Source organism: Bos taurus, chromosome 14 (genome assembly GCF_002263795.3).
Source record: "Bos taurus isolate L1 Dominette 01449 registration number 42190680 breed Hereford chromosome 14, ARS-UCD2.0, whole genome shotgun sequence".
NCBI classification, from domain to species: domain Eukaryota; kingdom Metazoa; phylum Chordata; class Mammalia; order Artiodactyla; family Bovidae; genus Bos; species Bos taurus.
The window spans coordinates 10,628,336-10,652,935 of record NC_037341.1 but is presented as its reverse complement, the minus strand read 5'-3'; the positions used below and the strand labels follow the sequence as shown (position 1 = coordinate 10,652,935).

Sequence of the window (24,600 nt, the reverse complement as noted above, 5' to 3'; positions counted from 1 at the left end):
AATCAAGAGGACTGAAGTACTAGCATCAACAATGTGGATGAACCTCAAAAACTTTATACCCAGTAAAAGAAGCCAGACACAAGACATCATATCTTCCATTTACACCTGCTGTTGTTGTTCACTCACTAAACCATGTCTGACTCTTTGCAACCCCATGGACTGCAGCACGCCAGGCTTTCCTGTCCTTCACTATCTCTTGGAGCTTGCTCAAATTCATGTCCATTGAGTTGGTGGTGCTATCTAACCATCTCATCCTCTGCAGCTCCCTTCTTCTTCTGCCTTCAATCTTTCCCAGCATCAGGGCCTTTTCCATTGAGTCAGCTCTTCCACTTACATAAAGTGTCCCAAAGGCAAGTTTATAGACATTTATACAGAAGTACAGGTACAAAATCCGCCCGCAATGCAGGAGATCCCAGTTCAATTCCTGGGTTGGGAAGATCTGCTGGAGAAGGGATAGGCTACCCGCTCCAGTATTCTTGGGTTTCCCTGGTGGCTCAGACGGTAAAGAATCTGCCTGCAATGTGGGAGACCTGGGTTCAATCCCTGAGTTGGGAAGATCCCCCGGAGAAGGGAACGGCTACCCACTCCAGTATTGTGGCCTGGAGAATTCCATGGACTATACAGTCCATGGGGTCGCAAAGAGTTGGACACAACTGAGTGACTTCCACAGGTACAAAAGTAGATTATTAGTTACCTGGGGTTGAGGACAAAGATTATTTGTAAAGGGACATGAAGGATCTTATCAGGGTGATGAAAGTGTTCTAAAAACTATATTATGGCCATGGCTGCACCTTTCAGTAAAATAACTAAAAAACTCACTGAAATGGGTAGACTTTAGATACATAAAATATACCACGCATTGGTTTCCTATGGCTGCTCTAACAAATTACCACAGATGTAGTAGCTTAAAATACAGACGTACTGTCTTATAATTCTGGAGACCAGAAATCCAGAATGGGCTTCGCCTGGCTGAAATCAGAACCAGGCTTTCTCCAGAAGTTCCAGGGGATTGTTCTCCCTTTCCTGGTGGCTGCGGGTACCCTGTGATTTGTAGCTTCAAACCGGCTTCAAAGCCAGCAGTGTCAGCATCTTCAAATTTCTGATTCTGACCCTCTGTTTCCATCATCAAACCTCCTTCTCCAACCCTCACCCTCCATTTTCCTCTAATAAGTCCCACCTGGATAATCTGGAAAGAGCTTCCCATCTCAAGATCCTTGGTCCCATCAGCAAAGTCCCTTTGTAAGGTAAGTATTCACAGGTCCTGGAGATTAGGACCTGGACATCTCTGATTCTAACACATACCTCAGTAGAGCTGTCACGAAAACAAATAAAAATAGCCCATGCAGGATGTGGCCAGCATGTAGGGCTCGTACAGCATGTAGGGCTCGTACAGGTGACCTTCCTAGAAACCCCACTGCTGAAGAAGCCCTCAAGAGCCCTGTCCTAGGGCAGCTCATAGGAACTGAAAGGGTCCTCACTTTGGCCTCAAATCTAAGAGGGAACGGGACAAGAGAACAATAAAGCCTGGCAAGAAGACCCGGATCATCGGTCAAGTTCTAGATGAACGAGAGGATGAAGAGGGGAGAGCGGCATAAACGCCTGTACTTTCCACTGAGTTGACCCCCGCCCTGGTCCTCCCCACTCACTGTTGATTCTAAAGAAAAAGATTCATGTCTGCACAGATGTGAGCGTTTTGGTGTTCGGAAATTTCCATCTCACTGATTATTTTAAGAGAACCTAAATTAAGTTAGTCCCCAGACAATCTCTGATATTGACAAGCATTTAAATCAATACATACGGGGCCATCGGAGTTGCACCCTCAGCAAATACCTGGACCAGACTGTCCTTATCAAGGTAACAGAAGGCAGCGACCAGCATGGACCCTGTGGAAGCACGTGGCAGCCTGATGCCTTCTCTCCCTTCACGCCTTACAGTGGTCACCTCTCTGTCTAGTCTTCATCAAGGTTATGGCCCTTCCCAGCATTTGAAAATGGCTTTTTCTTCCCTGTTTCTTCTACTAGGCTGTGTGCTGCCGTGTGGTTAACACAGTGTGGGCGCACGCGCGCACACACACACACACACACACACACGAATGAAAAAACAGGCAAAGAATAAGACGTGTTTAAAGAAACAACAGGCTCAAGAGCTGAAATGAAAACTCCAAAGGATAAACATTTCCTCTCTTTGGTTCTGCACCCCTACGCCCTAGCACAGTGCCTCCTGGCACTCAGCACGTGCTCAGTAAATACCAGCTAAAGGGATGAACGGCCAGGAAGCCCCTGGTCACCAGGATTAGGGACTCTTGATCTCTGCACTCCTGTGTCTACGAGCACAACGCCTGATACACAGTAGGTGGCCCAGTGTTTATACACCTGACCTGCAGAAGACTGGGTCTTAGAGGAATGGGATCGGGCTGGGTGGTGTCAACACCACAAAAAGGGAGGCAGGAGACGGGGAGCCTCCAGAGCAAGCTCACCCACCTCCCATAATAGGGGTGGGGTGCCCCACTCTGCCTCAGTGGTATCTGTCAGTCAGAGTTACTGGTTACAGACAACAGAAAAGAAAAAAAAAAAAGGAATTTGATGAGAAAATTAGGGGAAGCTCCCAGAATTCCAGGCAGGCTGGAAAACCAGTCTGGGATAAAGGAGCAGGGGAGACTGGGCCAAGGACATGCCAACGGATGTCTGCTTAGGGTATTCCTGACTGTGAGGAACCTCTAACTCCCCTGCATCACTGCTGCACTCAACCTGGAATCTAAGCCACACGGCCACTCAGAGGCCACATGCCACAGCCCAAGCAGCTAGATGTGGGAAAAAGAACATCTACTCCACCTTGGTTGCTGCTGGGAGTCAAAGCTCCGTTCCCCTGCAAGATTTACATCTTGGGGGTTCCCCCAGACAGGAAGGTGGGAAGGATGCTGAGATATAGAAAATACAGAAAATGCCCATAAGACACAGCAATTCACCGAACTCCTGCAGACCCACGAGCCCTGTCTCACCATAACTGGTCCACAGAGTGGACCCAGGGGCTCCCAGGGTGGAGGAAGTGAGAGAGGCCACTGACTGTCTACCCAGCCTCAGAGCCAAGTGTGAACAAAGGAAGTGTTTCTTCATTTCTCACCACAGAGAGCAAGTGTCAAGCAGAATTTCATGCATCTGCTATTGCAAAACCCCTAACAGAGCAGCACAAGGTCACTTCCAGAAACACCCCTTTCTCTCTACCCCGTAAAGACATTCGGCTTCAGCTACATCCTGGGTAACTTCATTGGCATAAACTGAGGTTGAGTACGTCAAGGCTGTATACTGTCACCCTGCTTATTTAACTTCTATGCAGAGTACATAATGAGAAACGCTGGGCTGGAAGAAGCACAAGCTGGAATCAAGTCTGCTGGGAGAAATATCAATAACCTCAGATATGCAGATGACACCACCCTTATGGCAGAAAGTGAAGAGGAACTCAAAAGCCTCTTGATGAAAGTGAAAGAGGAGAGTGAAAAAGTTGGCTTAAAGCTCAACATTCAGAAAACGAAGATCATGGCATCTGGTCCCATCGCTTCATGGGAAATAGATGGGAAACAGTGGAAACAGTGTCAGACTTTATTTTGGGGGGCTCCAAAATCACTGCAGATGGTGACTGCAGCCATGAAATTAAAAGATGCTTACTTCTTGGAAGGAAAGTTATGACCAACCTAGATAGCATATTCAAAAGCAGAGACATTATTTTGCCAACAAAGGTCCGTCTAGTCAAGGCTATGGTTCTTCCAGTGGTCATGTATGGATGTGAGAGTTGGACTGTGAAGAAAGCTGAGTGCCGAAGAATTGATGCTTTTGAACTGTGGTGTTGGAGAAGACTCTTGAGAGTCCCTTGGACTGCAAGGAGATCCAACCAGTCCATCCTAAAAGAAATCAGTCCTGGGTGTTCTTTGGAAGGACTGATGCTAAAGCTGAAACTCCAGTACTTTGGCCACCTCATGTGAAGAGTTGACTCATTGGAAAAGACTCTGAAGCTGGGAGGGATTAGGGGCAGGAGGAGAAGGGGACGACAGAGGATGAGATGGCTGGATGGCATCACTGACTCGATGGATGTGAGTTTGAGTAAACTCTGGGAGTTGTTGATGGACAGGGAGGCCTGGCATGCTGTGATTCATGGTGTCACAAAGAGTCGGACATGACTGAGCAACTGAACTGAACTGAGGTTCATTCATTCATTTGTTTGTTCATTTATTCAGCGAACGGTTTCAAGATCCAGATGTGCCAGGCCTCCTGCTGGGTTCTAGGGTTACAGAGATGAATCAGTTATCATCCTTGGCTTCCAGAAGTTCAGCTGGCTAAAGGAAAGGATAAAAAGCAAGCAAGTTCTGCACTGGGGATGGCAAATGTAGTGCAGAATTAGTGATCTGAATATAAGCTAAGCTAAAGACTTTTTTTTAGCAATTGCTGGGCATCACTCCATTTATAAACACACACACACACACACACACACACACACACACAACGAGCTACTTCCTGAGTCAGCCACTAGCCCTAGGACCTAGCACAAGAACAAGATCTGTATGTCCAACTTTAGATCCCATTATGAAGGGCTGCTGGCCACTTAGTTGGCTATAAATGTCCATCCTCGGACAGTCTCCATCCCTGAGTCGCGGGACAAAAGGCAGAGGCTGACACCATTACCCAGATGGCTGTGCTCTAAGGGAGATCCTAGCTCTTGGCGACAGGTGGTCCTCAGGAAGCTGGGAGATAAAGGTTGCCCTAAGTGCCCCTGCTTTACCCTCCACAAACCATAACACCAACACCTGCCCCTTGTTCTACACTTCCTGGTTATAAAACACTGTTACACTTACTTGCTCATCCATCATTCATTCTCCAAATACCTATTATGTGTGAGCTACTCTGCTTAGAGCTAGGAATCTAAAGAGTAAGAAAACACAGCCCCTACCCTTTAGGAGGCCACTTCGTCCAGGAAGCCCTCCTAGATCTCTTTGGCCAGGTTGTACATCCCTCATCCTAGCTCCCTGTATCACTGCTGCCTCTCTTTCCATTTCAGTTCCCTGGCTTAGATGAAAAAAGGACTCATCTACCTCCGACACCACCGTCTCCCCCCCAGGGCCTCGTATGGTGTCTGACACAGTGGAGGCAGAATAAATGCCTTGAGGAAGCCCCAGTGGGAACAGCTGAGAAGATAGAGGAGAAACTGAAACCCAGGGGGCAGGGCAAGCTGACTCTTTAGGTAAGAGTCTGGCATTATCCTTCCGCCCTTTGGTTTCTAGATCAGGAAGTCTGTCTCAGAGGGCCTGGGTGACTTGCCCAAGATTCCTGTTCATACAACTAGCAGAGCCCTTAATCCCACGCTCTTCATATCAGTTTCCAGACCGACTGGACACCCCAGGCAGCCGCTGGCTCACTTCGTCCCCAGCGGTCACAGTTTCATCTGCCCTCCTGTGACCAGCTTGTTGTTGGCACCTGCAGTACTCTTCACCCTCCCCAGAGCACTGTTCTAAGATACAAGGAGAGAGGAGTCTGTGATTAAAACAAAGAAACGGATTTCTAATGATGGAATGTCGGGTACTCATTTATTCATTACACAAATATTTACTGAACACCCACGGGACGCTCTAGAGGTGAAGAAGCAGGAGTCAACACAGGCAAAAATCGCTGCTGCCCGCTAAGGTGTGATGGTGTTACAGAAAGGTGGTGTCCCTCTGGTGAATAAATGAATGGATCAAAGGTAACCTCAGGTGATCTATTGCAGGTAATGTCAATGTGATGCAAACTGACTCACAGCACCTGATCTGCTGGGGGACAGGGAGACCACATAATTCTTAATCCCCAGGTATCTCTACTAGCTACTAGGGGATCCCCTGTCTTACTCTTTCAACAGTCACAGTACAAATAGAATGAGCCCCCTTTGCTGGCCATTGCTGGCTTCCTAATTAAAGTCAAGGATGTGTGTTTACTCAAGGTCTATAAACACAGACCCCAAAAAAATGTTTAAGAGAAAGCAGATGAAATGTGGGTAAGGACTAACTAATAAAATCAGGGGGAAGAATGCTGGGAGTTTTCAACCATGACCGTGATTAAACAAAACTTGCGGGGAGGATGCTCTGAGGGCCAAGGTCCAGAAATGTGTGCAGAGCCTGAGTTTCCAGGGCAAAATGTAAACCATAACTTCCTGCTGAATTAATTGGTCCCCGGTGGGAGAGTCAGACTAAGTTGCTCTGGACCACGCAGCTCTTCCTGCCTCACCCCTCCCCATCTTCTACCACGAGGTTGTCACACAGCTCGACAAGACTGCATTTAAAAATCCTGTGGACTTGCAGCTTCACTGGGGACTGTGTGTGGGCTCAATCATGTCTGACTCTCTGCGACCCCATGGATTGCAGCTCGCCAGGCTTCTCTGTCCATGGAATTCTCCAGGCAAGAATACTGGAGTGGGTGCCATTTCCTTCTCCAAGGGATATTCCTGACCCAGGGATCGAATCTGCGTCTCTTGCGTCTCCAGCACTGGCAGGAGGATCTTTTCTCACCGAGGCACCTTGGAAGCCCCAGTCTCTGTTAGATTAAAAGAGGCACTTAATGAAGCTCTGCAAGGAGATCCAACCAGTCCATTCTAAAGGAAATCAGTCCTGAATATTCATTGGAAGGACGGATGCTGAAGCTGAAGCGCCAATACTTTGGCCACCTCATGCGAAGAGTTGACTCATTGGAAAAGACCCTGACGCTGAGAAGATTGAAGGCAGGAGAAGGGGACAACAGAGGATGAGATGGTTGAATGGCATCACTGCCTCAATGGACATGAGTTTGAGCAAGTTCTGGGAGTTAGTGATGGACAGGGAAGCCGGGCGTGCTGCAGTCTATGGGGTCGCAAAGAGTTGGACAGAACTGAGCAACCGAACTGAATGAAGCTCAGAAGCTGAGACCATCAGAATGTTCACTGTCATCTGGAGGCTTCAGTCTCATCTAACCACGACACCAGACACTGGCTAAGGTCCCTTCCAATGACAGCTGCCCACAAACCGTTCTCCTCAACCCAGGCAGGAATCAGGGATGTGGAGAAGGACCTCTCCTCTGAAATCTGGGTGCAAGTCTGGCCTGAATTTGAACATGAGTGGCAGAGATGGCCAGGAGCCCAAGGATCCCCCTGGAAAGTTGATGACATCCCAGAGATCAAAGTGGGCACAATAAGGCTGACACCCTGGGCCAGCCCGAATAAAATGCTAATGAACACGTTTCCACAGTTAAAGTCAACAATGGGAGAGTCACCGATGAGGCCCAGAAAACAGTCAATGTCTTTGATTAAGTGCTGATGAAATTCCCCATCACTGCTTTAATCTGGCTCCCCAGGGAGTTTCATTGGCTTTGAGATGTTTTCAAAGAAAACGATCTTGAATATATTAATACATGATTCCCCAAGCTACTAAACAGAAAGATGGGCCCTTCTGCCTCCACCCCTTCCCCAGGGCACACAGCAGTTTCCCAGATGAGTCCTTAGTGTCAGACAATGGCAACTTTGGCTCTTTTTCTATAAAAGATGATCTTTCTCACCAGCATTTACTCTCTGCTGGTCCAGGTCCTCTATCAGAGTCTCCGTTTATCAACGACTTCGTGCATTTGAAGCTGAAGCAAACCTCCTCGGGCTGGGACCAACCTCTCTTAAAGCTAAGGTCCTGATAAATATCAAAGTGCTCTTAGCAAACTGACTTGGTTTCCATACCAGAGCAGAGTCCATCCATCAGCTCTACACCAACCTGGATTCTCAGCCATTCTGAGTATAAATTCATTGTTTAGTTGCTAAATCTATCTGACACTTTGTGACCTCATGAACTGCAGCCTGCCAGGCTTCCCTGCCCTTCACTATCTTCTGGAGTTTGCTCAAAACTCACATCCACTGAGTCAGTGATGCCATCCAACCATCTCATTCTCTGTTGCCCCCTTCTCCTCTTACCTTCTATCTTTCCCAGCATCAGGATTCTGAGCCACTCTGAGTATAAATGATCAAGAGGAAAACACACTGAAGGATGGCTCCTAAGCTGAGCCAATCCACGCCTTTGCCTATAGCTCCTTGAGTGCTGCTGCCTTTTGCACATGCTGTTCCCTTTGTCTGAAATGCTTTTCCGAGCAGTGGCCTTTAAAATTCAAACTGTCACCTTGTCTACAAAGCCTGGCTCAGACTGTCCAGGCAGTTCAGTTCAGCATGTCCTGAGTGTGCGAGCCCAGTCCTTATATGGCTAGATGCACAGAGAAGAGGAACTTCCCCTCAACTGGCTGTAGACCCTCCCAAGATAGCATCTTCAAATCACCTCTGGCTTGAAACTTTATTTTAAAAGCTTTAATCTGCATTATTTCAGATGTTAAAAAAAAAAAAAAGAATAAAACCACCTCTTGTGCCCACCACTCAGCTTAAGGAACAAAATGTGTGTGTGTGTGTGTGTGTGCGCGTGCGTGCGTGCATGCGCGCGCACACACTCAGTCGTGTCTGACTCTTTGCAACTCCATGGACTGTAGCCTGCTAGTTCCTCTATGGAATTTCCCAGGCAAGAATACTGGGGTGGGTTGCCATTTCCTCCTTCAGGGGATCTTTCTGACCCAGGGATCAAACTCAAGTCTTCTGCATCTCCTGAACTGGCAGGTGGATTCTTTACCACTAAGCCACCTAGGAAGCCCTAAAGGATGGATGAGCCCTCAGTAAATGCCCTTTTCATTCATTAGGTGTGTCTTCTGACTTCTGAATTCCCTGCTAGCCTGAAGCGCATCTGTGAGGAGGCCACCAACTGGAGCTTAAGAAAAGCCAGGACTAAGACTGAGTTCCAACTTTGGCCTTTCCCAGCTGTGCAGCCCCAGGCAAATCACTCAACCTCTCTGGGCTTCAATTCTCTGGGGAAAAAAAAAATGCACTCATTCTACAAACACTCTTGGATTGAGGGCTACAGTGAAGCCTGACCTGCAGACCTCAAAGAGGAAAAGGTCCAGTTCTTGGGCTCGGTGATGCTTAGCGGCCACAACATGAACTCAAAGCACTCCACCGCTATAAGGTACTGTTATTAGACTTTAGCCTTTATTTTCTGTCATAACAGCCCCTTTCTGACTTCTTTCCCTGCCTTGTTTTTTTTTTATTTTTAAGGTTCAAGACACGGTGTTTGGTCAATGCGAAGCAGAACAGAGAGCCAGGAGGCTCATCTTTAATTCAGCGCCAACAACACTCAGCTGGGCTCAAACTTGGACGGAGGCTTTTTTCCCCAGTGCATCTACTCACAGAGGCCTGTTCCTCCAGTCAGCTCTCAACTATTCTCCCAGGGAGGGCTCAACCCAGGCTGGGAGGCTTGCGGGGGGCGTGGGGTGTGGACAGGAAAGGGAGATGGGTCGGGAGAGCAGGGCAGACCTAGGACAGACCCCTCCCCGCAGTCCAGAGAGCAGCCAGGGCCTCCTGGGAGGACAGGGTGACAGCACCCCCAGAGTGTGGCCCTCAGGAGAGGGACACAGGGAGGTGGCAGCCTGTCCCACTCCCGGCTTCCTCCTCCTAGAAGGATGCTCCATGACACCTCTGCCACAGAGAAGGGAAGTGGCGTGAAGCAGCTGGCAGGGCTGCTCACACAGCAGAGGCAGAGCCCTGCGCCCAGCTGCGGGTTCCCAGTGCCTCCCGCCCTCTCGGCGGCAGACGACACCCACACCCTCAGGGAACGAAAACCTTGGTGTGGCCATGAGCTTCAGCTTTGCCCAAGGATGAAACCTTTTACTAAACTTCAGTTTGTATAGACTCCGGGAGTTGGTGATGGACAGGGAGGCCTGGCGTGCTGCGGTCCATGGGGTCGCAAAGAGTCGGACACGACTGAGTGACTGAACTGAACTGAACACCCGATAGGCCACCCGTTAGAAGCTGAACTACATCTCCTGGCTGATAAGGATTAAATGAGATGACAGGCCCAGGCAGAAACCTCTCCCACCACCGGCTTTTTAGCTGTTCTGTTCTAGTCCTGACTCTCGAAAGGGCGAGGATGAGGAACCAGCGTGACTCAGCTCTGCGGCTCAGGGTTCAGCGAGCAGCAGGAGCTCCTTTCATCTGGACAGAGCAGTACAACTGCCTGATTCACCTTTCGCTTCCTCTGGAAGGTACCGGGCCCAACAGGAGAAGAGAGGAGGAAGGGAGTGGAAAAAACAAGGGCTTTTCTGGACACTCAACAAATAGCTGTTGGGCTTCCCTGGTGGCTCAGTGATAAAGAATCCGCCTGCCAATACGGGGTACATGGGTTCAATCCCTGATCTGGGAAGATCCCACATGCCGTGGAGCAACCAAGCCCGTGAGCCACAACAAGAGAAGCCACAGTATTGAGAAGACCAAGCACTGTACCCAGAGAGTAGCCCCCGATCGCCGCAAGTAGAGAAAATCCCGCAGCGACGAAGATTCAGCAAACCAATAAATCAAATTATGTAAAAAATAAAAATAAATTGCCATGATTGCCCAGAAAGGTTGATAAAGGAAGGACCCAGCTGGCCACTAGCAAGAAGATACACCTGCCTTCGCAGGATGACACGGCTCCCAGACATCCAGGCAGGGTGACAGGGCATCCACTGGGTTTTCTCCTGAACGAGCTCTTAGGAACATTCCAGTCTCTGCACGTCAGCAGGTGCATCTCAGGTGCTATTTGACCTCCCCACCCCCGCTCTGATTGAGTGGCACCCCGTAACACACAGGAGAATAAGCTCGAAGGTGGAATCAAACCCTCCCTCCTGCCCCACTTAATATGATCAGGAACAAGAGATCAGGTTCCTTTTCTTTGCGTTTTAAATGTCTGAGGTCTTGAGACGAAGATCAGTTTAGCTGGAGAGAAGCATTTTTCAATCCCATCCCCAGCCATGATCCTGGAAGGGGGGAGGGTCCCTGGGGGAAGAGGGTGACGGGACATTCAAAAGGTCACACCCCTCGACTAGTCCTCATTTACTTCTGAGAGGGAGAGGGCAAGGGTGAAGTCAGAAATATGCAAATTCGCTTTTCTACACTTCCTCTGCATTTCACCACTGAAACTTTGAGAAACACCACTTGGGAAAGAGAGAGTTCCACTGGGGGGAGGGAGAAGGGCCTTAAGGTGGTGGGGTCATCTCTGAAGGTCGGAGCCCCCTAGGGCCCAGGACACCCTGTCAGATCAACTCCAGGATGGGGTGCTCAACCACAGACGTGGGCTTCCCTGGTGGCTCAGTAGATAAGAACTCACCTGCCAATGCAGGGGACACAGGTTTGATCCCTGCCCCGCGAAGATTCCACATGCCGTGAAGCAACTAAGCCTACAAGCCACAACTACTGAGCCCGAGTGCCTAGAGCCTGTGCTCAGCAACAAGAGAAGCCACCGCAATTAGAAGTCCATGCACCGCAAGTAGAAGAGTACCCCCCTGCTCACTGCAAACAGAGAAAAGGCCTCACAGTAACAAAAAACAAAACACTGATTCAGGCTCCACTAGGCCAGAAGTTGTGTCCTTCCCATCTACTGGGTCTCCCACAGTGCAGCTGGACCCCCTAAAACTCTCCAAAGTTAACAGCACTCAAGCCGGCGAGACCCCTAGAATAATTAATTATGAACATATACGTGTAATACGTGGAGTGCCACTGGGTCAGGACATCTACACGTTCTCAATCTATCATAAGGTACAATGGAAGTGTACCTCATGTTCATTTAATTAGCCATATTCAACTGTACTCAATCGTATATCCAACTATGCTCAAAGGGCCACATTTTTTTTTTAAGAAACTTGAATGAAAGTGTACTTTGCCTCTTTATGTGTATTTATTTTGGGGATATTACACATTGTGTACAACTATACACTACTGTTTGCATGATATGTTCACACACACGGGTTACTGCACAGCATCACATATACAAAATCACAAGTGTGCAAACGATCCTTCGGGGCAAATTCTCCTGAGACTGTCTCCTAATTCACCACGGAGTTCTGCCTGCTGGGTTGACTCCTGGACTTCATGACTGAGATGTGACTCTTATGTTTTTTTCTCCTTTGGTGCTTTTGAGTCTTGAAGGGTGTGTCTGTCTGATAGGAACTAGCAGAAAATCAGTTTCGGGTTAGAACAGGAAACTGGGCCTCCAAGGCTGGTAAGCACTGGGAAGGCCACCGTGGCTCTGCACCGTGGCCACTTGCCAAGGACAGGCTGTCTGGTCACAAGAACTCCTTGTTGGGCCATGAGCTGGCCATGTGGGGCTTTCACCTCCCTGGTCTGATGGCTCATTCTTTCAGTGAGTGGTGCAGATGACTTCCATGTTCCTGTGCGACTCTGGGCAACTCATATCATCTCTCTGGGCCTTCACGGGCTGTCTGAACAAGTTCCCACCCTGGATGAGAATCAGAGCTTCCTAGATGAGGTTACGCTGTGTTGAGATAGTGACCTCCTCAGCACTTGGGGCGGGTGGCCCTGGGGTCAGCCACCTCCAGGCAAGAGATGCTTCCTCTTTCACTGCCCAACCCAGGCTTACAAATTCTGTTTTCCTGCATGGGTGGTGGCCTGAAAAAGCCCGAGAAGGATGGGACTAGGTGATCTCCAATGTCCTTTCCATCTAACACCAACTGCCCCACCCCCAGCAGTTAGAATCAGGTGGTATTCAGGCAAAAGATTCTGCTACGTGGGGGTTCCTCTAACTGGGTGACAAGGCATCAGAATTATCTGAGACTGTGTGTTTTAAAATGTGGATTCCTGGACTTCCCTGGCGGTACAGTAGATAAGAATCCGACTGCCAATGCAGGCGACGGGTTTGATCCCTCATCTGGGAAGATTCCACATGCCTCGGGGCAACTGAGGCCACGTACCACAACTACTGAGCTCGCGTGCCTAGAGCCTGTGCTCTGCAACAACAGAAGCCACCTCAGCAAGAAGCCCAGGCGCTGCATCTAAGAGTAGCCCTCACTCACTGCAACTAGAGAAAACCCACACACAGCAACAAAGACCCAGAACAGCCATAAATAAATAAATAAATAATTTAAAAAAAAAGAAAATGTGGACTCTTGATTCTCCCACCCAGGAAGCTTAAACATACCCAATTTATAGTTAGATAAAAGAAATACTGGGGAAAAGGAAACACAGGCATAGACTATTCTGGCAAATTCACACACTGAAAATGGATGGGAGTGTGGGACTACCATGAGCAAGCAATTCATCTGGTACCCACCTTATTGTCTCAAGTCTACAATGACCCAGGCTCCAAAACCGGGGCTTTCCTTTCCTATTCGACCATCTACCCCAAAGCCTGAACCCACAGCACACTTCCTTCACCCAGATCTTTGTCTTGTGGGGGGTGCATATGGACAGAGGAATGTGCCACACGTCCCAACAGCAAATGCAACAAGAAGTGTGTTAATAGCACAAGTCAATTTCACACTGAAATTTACCAAAAATCTCACTATTCAAATAAGCCCAAGTAATCTATAATTGTAAGAGCAATTTATAAATCCTCAACTTCCTGGGCTGACAAGTTCACAGAAGGTAGCTCTCACCAGTGATGGTTGGCAGGGTGCCTAGAACAAGGCGACATTCCCTTAGAAAACCACCTCTGTCTTCCAGCAACACCAAACAGCATCCAGCCGCAGCAGCCTGCTCCCTAGAAGACAACTCCCTTTGTAGGACTTTCGTTATGCTCGAGGTACACTCAGAAGAAACAGTAGGTGGGGACTTCCCTGGTGGTCCAGTGGTTAAGAATCCCCCTGCCAACGCAGGGGACATAGGTTCAATCCCAGGTCCGGGAAGGTTTCACACGCCGAGCAACAACTAAGGCCGTGTGCCGTGACTGCTGAGCCCATCCACTACAGCGACTGAAGCCTGCTCGCCCTAGAGCCTGTGCCCCACCAGAGAAGCCAGCGCAATGAGAAGCCTGCACACGGGGCAGCCCCCCTCGCTGCAACCAGAGAAAGCCCTCACACAGCAATGAAGACCCAGCACAGCCAAAAATAATAAACAAATAAAACTTTAAAAAACAACAACAGTAGGTGACAGTGAAGCTGGCAGAGATAGTGCTTTGAATTCCAGCTCTGCCTATGATTAACCTCTAAGTGTTCTCTGTTTCCTCCTCTAGAAGGTGGAGATAATATGACCTAACTCGCAAAGTTACTGTGAAGGTAAGAACCACCACCTGCAAAGTATACATTGTCCATGCTCAATAAGGGAGAGCTGTTGTCATCACAAGGGAGACCAAAAGACCCCAAAAGCCCAAAATCACAAACCCACCCATGTGAATTTACAGGAGCCCTGTCACCCGGGAGGTCCTTGCCTGGGCCATAAATGCCACACCAAGTGTCGGAGACGCTGTCTCGCTCCCCACCTCCCGCGCTCCCCTCCCCGCCCCTGCAATCACCCCACTGCTCTGTCCTCTGATGCCCACCCCCAAACCCAGCTAGAGAGCCTCTCCGATTCCTGAAGGACAGGGTGGGCTTGGAGGGGCTGGGTTCTGATGAGCCCAAGGAAACAATCCAAACCCTGCCTTCTTAAGCTGCTCAGGCCCTTACAGACTTGTGTGGGGTGGCCGGGGGACACAGAGCATTTATTCCCTCCATGGACCCATCCCGGGGCCCAGCACATAGTAGGTACTCACTTAGTGACCCCTGTTGAAGAGCAGGAGGGATCTGCTTTCTCCACAGTGAACTGAACACCCAATAGCTATGAAGGCATGTTCGGAAAAGACTATGAAATACCTCTCCGCTTCGGTTCACGGCCTGCTGGATCTACAGGTACCCGCTGGTTGTCCCTGGGGCCCCTCGGAGCTCAGGGAAGTGCACAGAACTAGGGTTCAGGGGAGCAGGGCAGACATTTTAGGATGTTATTGGCCAAGTTTCACTTCCTTGCTGTCTTCTGTATTTTACTTCACCTCTGGTTTTGAGCAAAGCTGGGGCCAGGCCAGCACACAAGCTGGCAGTGGAGACCTCTGCTGGGCTGCTCGCTCCTCCTCCCTGAGTCCCAGCAGATGGCAGTCCCTGAGGCTGAGACCAGACAAGGGACTTGATTCCTAAGCACCTGTGAGGTGCCAGGCCCTACGCCAGGCAGAGGCAGCCAGGCTCCCACTGAAGAGCCACAGCAAACTGCACAACTGGCCCTGGGGTGCCGGGGCACGTGAGGCAGTTTGCAGATGACTCCACACTCAGGGAGTCGTGAGTGAACCAAGAGGTACCAGGTCGCGAGGTCCATGGCTCTTTCCCCTTTCAAAGGACAACCCCAGAGGTGCCAAACTCTCGGTTTTGCATTAAGGCACTACAGCAGTTTGAAAGTATCTTACAGAAGTACCTGCCCTTGGGACTTCCCTGGCAAGTCCAGTGGCTAAGGCTCCTTGCTTCCAGTGCAGGGGGCAAAGGTTCAATCCCTGGTCAGGGAATAAGATCCCACATGCTGCACGGTACAGCCAAAAGATTAAACAAAACAAAAAGAAATACTTGCCCTCCTATCAAATCCATATCCCATGGATACGCCAGAAGGTTACAGTCCTGACCTGAAATCAGCACTGGACAAAGCAGTTCCTGCCCAGCTGTGACTACGTCCTTGCAGGGAGGGGGTGTCTTCTTGGAGTCTTTCTATTGATACCAGGCACTAGGCTAGCAGCTTGTCCAGACATCATCATTTAGCCCTCCAAACAACCCTGAGAGGAGGTGTTACCAGCCCAGCTCTGTCCCAGGCGGTTCTGGCTCAGCAAGGTCACACAGCTACTGCGCAGCAGGGCCAGGGCACCTCAGCTCCACAGTCCAGCAGTATTTGCTGAGTGGGCGCTGGGTTTAAATTCCAGAGAACTCCAAGTGGCCAGACAGGGCCCATCCCAGTAGACTACTTGAGCAAGTGAGCCAAGGATGGAGCTTTTCTGCTCTTGCTGCCCTAGCCTCTTCCCATCCTCACCTCCTCTGCAGGACTGTGGCACTGTTCCTCCCCATCCTGGTCTGAGGATGCTCACCGAGGAGGGGAGAGGAGGCCACGTGTCTCTGCCAGGCTGTGCGACTTCAAAGCCTTCACTTTTCCCTTGTTGGATCTTCTTTTCCACTGTGGGTTTAAGGGCTTGCTCCCCTGCCCAAGGAAGGTCAGGAACAGAGATATCTTCCATGCCGGGGAAGGATGTCCAGCCACCACCCCCCTTGGCCTCAGAGCCCAGCACTAAGGCAGCCCCAGGGTACTCACGGGCAGATGCTCGGGAGCCAGGAGACCTGGGTTCCGGTCCTGCGTTTGCCTCTTGGGCAAGACACTTCCCCCTGCGGATCCCAGTTCCCTCATTGGTTTAATTAATAGTACGGGGCCCCTGCAACTCTGAGCACGCGGTTCCCGCAACTCTGAGCACACGGTTCCCGCTCAGTCCTTCCCAACAGCATCACGTGTGAAGGCTGCCACACTCACCCTGCCTCCCTGTCTTCCCTCCCCGACTCCCTGCTGGGCCACAGAGCACCTCCGGGTGGGAGAAGGAGGGCTCTTCTCCACACTACCTTCAGGTCCCCACCGTCTTCTTATCGTATGACTTGGGGCACGTCTGCTTCCTCCACTAACTAAGCCATCAGCTGCCGGCAGCCTCCAGGGTCACATTCCAATTCGCATTCTCAGTGTTGGTTGGGTCCCAAGTGAATGAGAGGGTAGGGACCTCCAAGCTCTCCCTACTCAAGGCGTGGTCCACAACGCTGAGCATCATGTGGGGAAGTGTCAGAAATGCAGGCTCTCTGCCCATCTGACTCTTCAAGGGAATCCTCAGTGGATTTGGAGGACTCATATACTCCAGTATGGGACGTGCTGCAAGGTTCCCCCCAGCTCTGACATGCCCCTTCCCCACAGCCCTTGATTTCACCACCTAGATGCCTCCAGACGTGTGGGCCTTAACAGGGATCCCTAAAATGTAGCTCACTAAATGTACCAAGGGTTTCCCTGGTGGGGCCAGGGATAAAGAACCCGCCTGCCGATGCAGAAGAGCCAGGTTCCATCCCTGGGTCGAGAAGGTCCCCTGGAGGAGGAAATGGAAATCCACTCCAGTATTCTTGCCTGGAAAATCTCACAGACAGAAAGGAGCCTGGTGGCCACAATCCATAAGATCACAAAGAGCTGGACACGACTGAGCGACTAAGCACACACACAGTTACCAAAGGACATTCACCTTAGGAGCCAGCAGCTTCACCTTCGAGAAGCCAGCAGCTGACTCACAAGCAGGATCTGAAACGTGCAGCCCCCCAGGGTGACTCCTGCCAGGTGTGACCCACTGGGCCCCTGAGTCTCAAGGAAGCCCAGCGGCTTCAAAATGTTGCAGCCCCTCCCTCAGTTCTGTGGATGAGGCTACCCCCCGGCTCCCCTCCCCCCACAACTCCCAAAAGCAGATGACTGCATGGCAGCCAATATTTAACACAGAGACAAACAGACCAGCAACCCACTGGCCCCCTCGCGGGCCCTGCATCCACGCTCAGAAAATGTTCTTCCTTTATTTTCTACTCTTGACATTTACTCAACTTCAAAAGAAAAGGAATCCTTCCAAAACACACTTTCAGGTTTTATTTTTAATAAACCCTGCGATTCCTCTAATGGCTTCAGATTATCCTAAATATTTATTAAAAAAATCATTCTCAGCGTCACTTCTATAAACAAACCTCCTCAGAGACTTCGATTATTTATGAATTTATGAACACAACGTCTCCTTTCCCTGGGGCAGATGGTAACGTGTAAGCCTTTGAAAAGGAGTTGGGGGTGGAGGGAGGAAAAATCAATGGGACAGAACATCAACTCAATGAGCCCTCAGTTTACTCTCCTTGACCGGCTCTGGTACAAGGATCTCTTCATTCAGGGGAAACACCATCCTGTGGCCAGCCAACAAGTGGTTTGGGAAAGCATGAAGACTTGAATCTAGGAAGAAGCTGTAAGCCAAGGACTTGATCCCCAGTGGGAACTGAAGCCCTGTTAACAGAGGGACATGACGATGGGACTGGGGCCCAGACAGAAAGAGCCCAGGGACGGTGGGAAAGTAATTGATATATACTGAACACCTACTATGCGCTGGGAGACTCCCCAGAGCACTTCTGCATTGATCACCACAACAACCTTTCCAGGCGGCGATTATAATTCCTCATTTGAAAGATGAAGAAGGCCCAGAGAAAGAAGAAGTATCTTGCCCAAGGTCACAGAGCTAGCAAGCAGCAGAACCAGGATGGACAGCAAGACACTGAGGCCTTCAAACCCAAACCCACACTGCCTTTGAAGTAGAAAAGGATGAGAGAGAATAGAGAATGGAGTTAACCTCATGCATCCTTGGTTACAAAGTTACTATCTTCCTTTCAACCTGGTGAGGCCAATCACCCCTTTCAAGACTGTCAAAGACTTAACTCCCAAAGTTCCACAGTGCAACAGAACTTTGCCCATTGAGAATCCAGGGGTATCGAGTCTCAGATGAAATCTGGAAGGAGTGGATGCAAAGGTTATAAGAAGATATGAAATGAGAGTCATAAACACACGGAAAGCTCACTTTATGAGAAAGAGAGAACAAAAGAATTTTTTACCCTCAGGGATGGATAAAAAAGAGGAGTCTTTACTAAGTGCCCCAGAGGAGGAGAAAAAGAATAAAATCCACCCTTCTCCCACCCCTCCCTCAATTTCCTTCTCTCCAGAAGCTCCAATACAAGTTAAAGAAGAGAGATGGGTCTAGCCTTTGAGATGCTTATGCTCTCTCTAGTGAAGGATCATTACTGCTGCTGTTGATAATAACAATTATTTACAATGATGGCCATTTACTGGGGGCCTGGGCCGAGAGCTTCATGCACACAACTACAAAACCATCCCATTTTACAAATGAGAACACTGAGGCACTGAGCGGGGAAGAAACGTGGTGACGTGCACAGGGGCAGTAAGAGGGGACACTGAGCTATGACTCTGGATCCTGTTTAGGAGGCCAGTGAACTAGATGAGATGGGGCAGAGACGAGGAAAAGGAAGCTCCAAGAAGGTTGTGATTTGTCCAAGGCTTCAAGCCAGCGCCAAGCTAAAGTGGGTCAGTTTTAAAGCTGAATTTTTCACTGACACAACACTGTCTCCACAATGCTCGTTGCAAGATGGTTTTGCTGGAGACAGCCAAGTCCCAGACCGCTGAAGTCACAGGACAGTGGTCTCTTCAGGAGTCCCTCCTGTCACAGGCTCTAGGTCCTGAAGTAAGAACAGAGACTGGGATTCCATGATGGGGAACCAAGACGCACTGGGGAGGAACGGCCAAAGAACAATGTCAAGGTCACCTACAGGCCAGTGCGTTGACCTTAAGGTGGAGAAAGACTGAACTTCCACAAAGAGCGAAGGAGAAACCATCACTCTTTTGTTCATTCTGTCAAAAACAAAAACAAAAAAATACTGGACACCAGCATATGCCAGACAGCCTGCCAGGCACCAGGGGAACCACAAAGGCCCTTCAGGTGGGAGCACGGTCCACGGGAAAGAGAGGGGGAGCTCAGCGAATGGAAGACCGGAGTGATGACCTTGAATCTGTGGCCTCATTGGCTGAGGGTCTCGGGCCAAGTCCTATACTTTTTCTGAGTCGTAAGATGAAAATAAAATCTCTACTTCATAGGTAACTGTGGCCACTCTACTTCTTCAAAATGAACCTGTGTGAGCTTAAACTGCAGCTGGCCACTGCACAGAGGTGCCTGCTCTTGCCTCTTAAAATAACAGCCGCACTCGAGTTCATCTCCTACCCTCCAGAAGTTGGGAAAAAGAAAAAAAAAAAGCATAGCTAAGGATCCTAAGAGAGATGCACACAGGCCTGTGGGAACTGAGAAATGAAGAGAAGGAATGGCTGTCAGAGAAAGCAAAATTATCTGAAAATCTCCCAAAGGACATGCAGAAACACATCCTGAATCTTTATCTGAAGGCCACTTCCAAGTACCCCTGTATAAGAACAACCTAGCCTCCTTCAGCACACATGCTTTGCCCCTCCCCATGCCTAAAGTTTAGCAAGCATCCAGATAATGTAAATTACAACCTGCCTCGCCAAGAAAACTCAGGCCAGCTGACCACTTCTGCATGCCCCACCTAGAAGAAAACCCACCACGTTTACAGGAACCCCCAGGCCTGGGAAGTCAGCCCAGCTGTCAGCACTGGCAGCCCGCCCCAGCCAGTCATCTGGCAGTGGCAATCAAAATGATGATTCCTTTTCATTTCCACCAAATGCAATCTTCCAAGAAGAGGAGAGGCTCAGAGTTTAAGTTCCTTTTCATAAGGAGTCAATATTTTCACAGGATAATCCTTCTTGGGTAGGGGGTGGATTACAAATATCCCAGGTGGCAAAACGTGGCTCTCTGGAAACTGTGGAGAGGCTGTTACGGGGCAAGGAGGCCAAAACGTGGAACCACACCTGGCCACTCACTCACTCCTCAAAATTCACATCCACCTATTCCCTGCACGGATATCTATGTGCCCCAGGCCCCCTTTCCAGGCGGTGGGGATGCAAAAATGAAAGGGGACTGACAATGACACTTCCCATCCCTGCGCCCTCGCCAGGCCAAGAAACTCACGCTCACTTGCTGGAGGCCCAACTCAGAGCAACCCGTTTTAGAGACAGGCGCCTAAGACTCAGAGAGGGCAAGCGACGTGCCCAAGGTCACACAGCTAGCAAGTGGCCAAGCAAGAATTAAACCCAGGTACAAAGTCCTCGTGACACTCCCCGGCGGGGCCTCCTTCCCGCTCAAGCCCTCCCCCACCAGCTCCATTTCTGCGGCAGGGTGAGGATCAAAGCCCGCCCCCCTGGGCTCCAGTAAGGGAAGTCCTCGGTTCCTCTTTCCTCCCCCCCACCCACCCTGCCCCCACCTCCCCGCCACACAGGACGTACAGGTTCGAGACCCACGGTGTGTGTGCGCAGCCCCAGGAAAGCCCTGTAGGCTGCAAGGGCATCCACCCGTTAACTTCCATTAAAAAAAAAAAAAAAAGATTAAAAGATAAAGAGCACAGAAAAAGCCCTCTTTAAACACGGGCGGGTGGTTACCCCAGGAGGAAGTCTTGAAGCCAATGGAGATTTTGTTCACCCCCTCCAGTTCCTCAATTCTAAAAGACTGGCCTTCCAAGCCCACAGTGGAAGTTAGCTGGGAGAGGGGGTGCAAGGCGCCCGGGGTCAGACCCTGCGCCCTCATCTGGCTCTCAGAAGGGGTCCGCCGGGGAGCAGTCACCCCGGGTACCCCCTCCCTCCGGGCGCCGCCGCGCGTTCCCCGCAGCTGGGTGGACCCGGGCGGCGGCCCCGCGGAGTGCGCCCCTCGCGTCCGCCCTCCGCAGCCCACCCGAGGCGCATCCTCCGGGAGCCCCGTCCCCGCCCCGCGCCGAGCCCCCAACCCTCGCGGCGCCCCTACTCCTAACCGCAGGACGCCCGGCGCGGCCCGGATCGCATCCCTTCCCCTCCCCGCAACCATCACGCGCGCGCCCCGCACCCCACGCCCTCCCCGGGGGCAGGTCGGCTCGCAGGGCGCGCGCGGACCAGCCGGGCGGCCCGGGCGGCGGCGCCGGCGGAGCCCGGGGCACGTACCTGGCGGCCCGGGCGAGCGGCGAGGGGAGCGCGGGCGCGGGCGCGCAGGAGCCTCGGGCGCCGCCGCCGCCGTTTCCGGGTTGGCGGGTTTCACGTCACCGCCGCAGGTTTGCGAGCGGCCCCCGCCGCGCCGGCACAGCAGCAGCAGCAGCAGCAGCAGCGGCCCCGGAGAGCGCCAGGCGAGAAATAACTATAAAAGGAAGAGACGCGTCGAGGAGGAAGAGGAAACGCCGTTTACCTTCGAGAAGCCGAGCCGCCGGCGCTCGCACAAAAGGAGGACGCCCGCCGACGCCGCCCCATCCCCGCCGCATCGCTGGGCCGGGCGTCAGCGCGCGCGGCGCCCCGGGACCGCCCCGCGCCGGCCCCCACCCCAAAACCCGGCGGCGGGGGCGGGGGTCCGGGCCGGGGCCCGGGGTGACCTTGGGCATGTCGCGGCAGGCGGCCGAGCGGCCGCGTGGGGGGCGCTGGGGGCCGGGGGTGGGGGGCGCTCGGCGCTATCCCGGCGGCGTAGACGTGGAAACTCCTGCTCCGGGAGGCGCGGGGATGGTCCAAGGTCACAGCCCGTGCGGCAGGGCTCCCGTTCGAACCCTGAGTGCCCCCGACCTGCGGGCCAGCCTGGTTCCTAGCCCAGGGTCTGTTACCCCCTCACCTGTCCGTGGGGAAGGATGCTGGCCTGCCCGGCCCACCTGGCATTGGGGCAGTGAAAGCTGGTGCATTCAATACACTCATTCAGCCCACAAGGCATATTCACTGAGGGCCTACTGTGTGCAGCTAGAAATCCAAGCAGATACCTGCCTTGGGGGTGTCCGGCAATATATATCTGATGTATCTGGTGCATATCTAAGTGCTAGGGAGAAAAATAAAACGGGCCAGGGGCTAGAGAGTGGGCGCCTCTGGTGCTCTCCTAAGAGGCTCTCCAAGGACTTATAGCACAAAAATTCCTAGACAAAATGCTCCTCACTGAAATTCTGGTTTTGGGTAGTATGAGAGACCCTGTCTTTTCCCTCCTCTGTAATGGCATAGAGTGATTTTTCTCCACGTAGCAGGACATGCCTAGGAAATTGAAATGCTTCTCTGCTCCCCCAGCCCTCAAACCCTATCCACGGTCTTGAAATTCAGCCACATTTCCTAGGAATACAGACAATATTCTTTAAAGTCTCTTTCCTCTGACCTCTAGCAGGGCACCAGGAATCACTCCAAAAGCTTCCACTGTCTTTTCCACCTCCGAGCTGTCTTGGATGTGCCGCAGGCAGGGGGATGTGACCAGTCACCAGATAGTAATAGTGAGAGCTGACTTACCTGATTATCACGTGTTTATTTATGGCACCCCTTCTAAAGCCCTGTGCGGGATCTGGGTCGGAGAGGGTGTGGGGGCTGTGCTGAGATGTTAGGATTTCAGCAGGACTTCCTAGAGGCTCCTGGTCCTGGGGTGAGATGGAGGGCCCTGTGAATTTGCATCTGCAGGAAAGCATGACAGTGTATAGAGGAGACAGGGGCAGGGATGTTTACCCGGCTTGGAAGGGAGGGAACCAAAGAGGACAGCAGGAGGAGATCAGAAATCCCTTCCTAGAAGTTGTGAGAGGCATTAGAAATCCCTGGAAGACTGCCTGAGCACCCGCACTCTCATCCTTACAAGAGGGGAACAGATGCCTCGCCCGAGGTGCTGGAGGGTGGTGTGGGGAGGGGTGGAACCCTGGGTCTTGAACTATGAAAGTGAGAAGCAGCAGGGGAAGGGTTTGGACTTAGACACAGCTGAGCTGAGTTCCGTTTCTTTCTTGGCTGCCTACAAAGTGGGTATCAATTATGCTGAACATTTTGGAAATGCTGAGCAGGTGCCAAAGGCTGTGCCCATCGAATTCTCAAAACAGCCCCATGAGGTAGGTTCATCACACTCAGTGGTTTGCAAGATACTGGAGCTGAGAGAGAGGGAATTTTCTCAAGGTCAGACTAATTGGATAGTGGTGGAGCTGGGCATGAACCCAGATTACTTGGCTCAAAGCCTGCACTTAGCCACTCTGAGCCTCAGTTTGCTCCTCTGTGAAATGGGATTGACCAGAACTACTTCATTAGGGCTGGGGAGGGGGCAGTGGTTAAATGACATAGTACATGTATACTATGAACCTAGCAGATTAATAGGATCCAAAACAAAGCTATCACCATTGTAGCTGTCATCGTAAGAATTGTTAAAGGCATGGGGATAGGAACTTTCCGGCACACTTGGGAACTGCAAAAAGCTCAGCATGATTGTAACATAGAATGTAAATGTGGCCAGGGCAGGGCAAGGGGTGGGGGAGCAATTTGGAAGCTGGGAAGAGTAGTTAAGGGCCTGGGGAGCCGCTGGATCACACTTCCCCTGCACTCCACTGAATAAAGAGATGCCTGAGATGAGAGATCCAACTTATATGCATGTGTCACTGGATACAGGGAGGCTGAGAGGATGATTCTCGCCTTTGACCTTGGCTCATTCAACCAGGTCCTGAGAGATACGACAAATTCAAGCAAATGGAAACCTGGGGATAATGCCTGGGAAAAGCTCCGGCAACTCACGCTGCAGTGACCTGCTCTGTTTCTCTGGAGTATCACCCTTGACAACGGCAGGTAGAAGCCTCTGTCTGTCTGTCTGGGCTGTAGTAACCAAAAACCACAGACTTCTCAGGGTTTCAGAGGCTGGGAAGTTCAAGATAAAGATGCTGGCAGATTTGGTGTCTCGTGAGGGCCTGGTTCATAGGCGGCCTTCATCACCGTGTCCTCACGTGACAGAAGAGGGGAGGGAGCTCTCTGAGGTCTCTTTTATAAGGACACTAATCCTATTTAGGAAGGTTCTGTTCTCATGACCTAATTACCTCCCAAAGGCCCCACCTCCCAATGCCATCACATGAGGGGTTAGGTTTCAACGTAGGAATTTTGGAGGGACACAAACATTCAGTCTGTAACACCCAGCATCCTGAAAATAGTGCTGATTTTGGAATCAGGAAGGCCTGACTACCATTTACAGCTGTGTAACCTAGGCAAGTCATTTAACTCGACTCCATTAATTTCCTTGTCTGTAAAATGGGAGTAATGACACTCATTTTCTGTTGTTGAGAAGGTTACATGAGAATGAATTCTGAATGCTCTATA

The 24,600-nt window shown here is 51.0% G+C and overlaps 1 protein-coding gene across 6 annotated transcripts in view; it reads right to left on the bottom strand.

Moving 5' to 3' along the window:
- CYRIB (CYFIP related Rac1 interactor B) overlaps positions 1-21,557 on the bottom strand; it is a 147,762-nt gene extending 126,205 nt beyond the window's left edge. For 3 of the 6 annotated variants that reach the window (XM_059893175.1, XM_059893180.1, XM_059893179.1), the window contains exon 1: positions 21,481-21,557. The gene's annotated coding sequence lies outside the window, so the exon portion shown is untranslated. Of the gene's footprint in view, positions 1-15,922; positions 16,033-16,143 lie in introns of all 6 variants that reach the window. The other 3 variants (XM_059893173.1, XM_059893172.1, NM_001046047.2) reach the window with 3 other exon arrangements.
- Between the last annotated feature and the right edge of the window lie 3,043 nt (positions 21,558-24,600).